The sequence below is a fragment of the Anneissia japonica genome, unplaced genomic scaffold, assembly GCF_011630105.1.
Source record: "Anneissia japonica isolate Jap-2015-1 unplaced genomic scaffold, ASM1163010v1 scaffold287922_len478547_cov175, whole genome shotgun sequence".
Taxonomy (NCBI): domain Eukaryota; kingdom Metazoa; phylum Echinodermata; class Crinoidea; order Comatulida; family Comatulidae; genus Anneissia; species Anneissia japonica.
This window is the reverse complement of record NW_022692572.1, coordinates 390968-394467: the sequence shown is the minus strand read 5'-3', so window position 1 is coordinate 394467 and position 3500 is coordinate 390968. Positions and strand designations below refer to the sequence as shown.

Sequence of the window (3500 nt, the reverse complement as noted above, 5' to 3'; positions counted from 1 at the left end):
GTGAAATACAGGTCTCTTCAAACGGGACCTAGCCTAGACTTTGACTGGAATAGAGTTAAGAATGGCGTGGTATTTAGCATTTATGCAAACTTGAAAATCACTTAATATAACAACAATAAATCACATAATAACTAAGTTAAAAAATAATAATAACTCGTGGATATCGTATCGTATGTCTTCTACAAACATGATTTAAACTACGGCGGTGTACCCACGCCTAGGCCTACGATCGGAAAATTTTAAAATGCTAATTTTTATAACTTATGATTCGAAAATAAAGGTGAACTTACGATAGGCCTATATGATAAATAGATTATTTATTTTCAGTGCCTTTCCGGAATTAAATGGGGAAATGCAATATAAGTTACAGAAATGCGTTAAACTTGCCGGTTTACCACAGAATTGGAAACATCGGCGATCGCCCAAAAATGTCAGATGGGGACCGTTGGAGGATCGTCGATGCCACCTTCACCCATGCCTAGGATCAGAAATCGCGGGCCTAGCATGTCGACAACCAATTGGGGATGTGACGTAAATCTATTTCCGGTCGCCTCGAAAGCGGTAGCGAACGCAGTTTGGCCATTTTTTTTATCTAACACAATCTCGCTCACGACCCAGCATCTCAACCGCTCGCGATCGATGGAGACATGTGAACAAGACTTACATTCCTGAGTTGTTGGCGGCGTTTAAAGATGTGACTGACCTTGTGTCTGCTTTCCCCTAGACTTGCCACAAGTCTCTTATTTTTTTAAAATTATTTTTCTCATTCTGGACAGCGCCACCAACGAGAAAGTTAATTTAGAGATAGACGGAATAATTCGAAAAAAAAAAGAAATCGAGTATGGGACGCCAATTAAATTAGGTATGGCGCGCACTAAGTGCAATAAAGAGTGAGTAACCTAAAATTAGGGCCTGGAACCCAGGCTAGCTTTTCCCATGTTTCTCCCGATCGTGGGAACCTACTTGTGTGGGAACGTTTCTCACTGAATTCACTGTTACTAGGCAATTTGCAGTAATGCCAACAGGTGGTATACTGAGTATGCCTTGTTCAAACTGTTTTCTTCCGTTCATGAAAAAGTAACAGTATAATTATTCAAGTTTGTGTACTAGGCCTAGGCAGTATTATTAGTAATAATATCTAGTAGGCCAGGTTTGCACATCATCACATTAAAAGTTTGTTGCACTAGCTTAGGCTGTAGTAGGCCTACACACTGGTAATTTTTATCTTTTTTCTGGCAACATTTCAAAACTTTACTAGTGCAAACGGTTGTGCCGATTTCAACCAAACATGGTCAGTATAAGCGGTGACACCTCTCTTATATGGGGTGTTCACTGCTTGGAGTCAAAGGTCACATAGGGGTCATTAGGGTAAAAAAGCTTTCAAGAGAATGAATAAGAGACTTATGAGACTGTCACAAATAACATAGCACAGACTTATCCTGGGCACATATGTATTGGCATAAGGTAGGGTCTCTATGGTGTTCAGAGATTTACGGTCAAAGGTCATTAAAGGGTTATTTTTTTGTTCTCTCTAGTAACTTTTTAAAAATTCTACTAATACCAAACCATTGGAAAAAATTTAATCAAATTTCGTCATTAAGAACCGGCGACAACTACACCTCAGTCTGGGATCAGGGTTACATATGGGTCATCGGGGTCAAATTTTCAAAATAGTCCAATTGAGCTCGAATTTACAAGGAATGATCCTTAGGACCTTCTAAACATGAAAGACGACTCTTCACCTATAGGTCAAAAGTAACAAGGGTCACTATCAAATCATAATGAAACCTTGAGGACGCTCACTGAACAGTTCACTGCACACTTTAACACAGTAAAAGTCCCTTTTCTCACAAAATCGACTATATAATTTGAATGGTTTCATTTGGCAATCTGGGGTGATTGGATTATGAAACTAGATGTTTTAAGCTTTAAAAATAATCATCTACATATTTTTACAATTAATTCAAAATTGAGTGATCATTTTTCTTTCAAAGTTGACTATCTCTTAAGGTTAACATTAGATTGTTTTATTTTTTGGTATACTTCCTGCTTCTTTTTACCATAAATCTGCAACGACAGGTCGCTCAACTTCGGGGTAAACGGTCAATTGTAGCTCATAAATTAAGCTTTCCTTTACCATGTAAGTCCCATGCTGGTTGCTTAAATACGAAGCCCCATTAGGGACATGGGTAAAAAAAAAAAATAAAAAATTATCTCGTACGTACGACTTATTATCTCGTACGTACGACTTATTATCTCGTACGTACGACTTATTATCTCGTACGTACGACTTATTATCTCGTACGTACGACTTAAATACATTGGTATAATTAAAAAGTTTTCTGAAAAATGCAGCATATTGCCAGTCAAGGCGGATCTGTTTTGAAAAGTGATGGAGGGGGGGGGGACACTTTGTGTGACCACGCCCACCTCAGCTTACCATGGTTGGATGGGCGTGGTCACAAAAAAATTGAGGAAGTAGCTCTATGGTCGAAAATGACACTGCTATAATGAGAAATTGTAGGTACCACAGAAACTTTAAGCTTAATTAACATTGTGCTGAAAGAATTTCTCCTTCAAACAATACCTACAAAGAGGTACAAAGATGTAAGGTGAAAAAAAAATGAGGAAATAGTACTGCTAGATGGCCGAAAAAGACACTTATAATTTGAAAAGTTTGTGAAAAAGTGTGTCAAGATTGGTTCTCTGCCAGTACACTGATCTTTTCCTAAAACCTGGTCATTTATGCAGTTCAGTTCAGCAATTTTCACTTATCAATTACATTGCATACGAAAAGTGTCGGGGGACGAACCCTCCTAAAAAATATGTGGGGGTGCCCGTCACCCCGTGATCTGCGCCCATGTTGTTAATGCCTCTCTAACTATGGACCACGGTTTTGTCTATCTCGTCGTGAGCTCCATATAACTTTCGAAAAATAGCGGCTTATTTTGAAAATAGTGGGAATATACCGGTACCGTAAATGCACAATGCTAAAATAGGCGCCGCAAGAAATGCGTTTTTCATTATATTTAAACTGGTGGAAAACAATCATTTGTAATCGATGGTCGCCAAATTTGGTTGGGGAACTGGGCAAGGTCGAAAGTGACTGAATCCTTTGAATCGGGCGACTTCACAGAACATTTATTACACTCATAATTTCAAAACTTGTTGAAAACAATGAAGAACCTGTGTATACAGACTGTATGCATTATTAGCTTTGTAAAAGAGATGTACGACTGTACAACGTTATGTAATACTGTACTGTAAATGCTCGAAGAATACGCGCCGCGACGCTTAAAATCTTTTATAAACTTCAGTGCGGCGCTTATTCGATACCAGTTCAGGGGCATGAATGAAGTTGGAGTGAAATCACATTTTTCTGAGCTTCAATTTTATATCAAGATAACAAGAAAGCTCTATTTAAAAATATTTTAATTGGCAATGATGTCTGGCACTCAATGAGCATACATGATATCGAGGAGTTCGACGTCGATTATATC

At 38.3% G+C, this 3500-nt stretch overlaps 1 protein-coding gene across 3 annotated transcripts in view; it reads left to right on the top strand.

The window, feature by feature from the left end:
• Nucleotides 1–3500, top strand: part of LOC117100360 — a 21034-nt gene that overhangs the window by 16602 nt on the left and 932 nt on the right. The window lies entirely within an intron of this gene.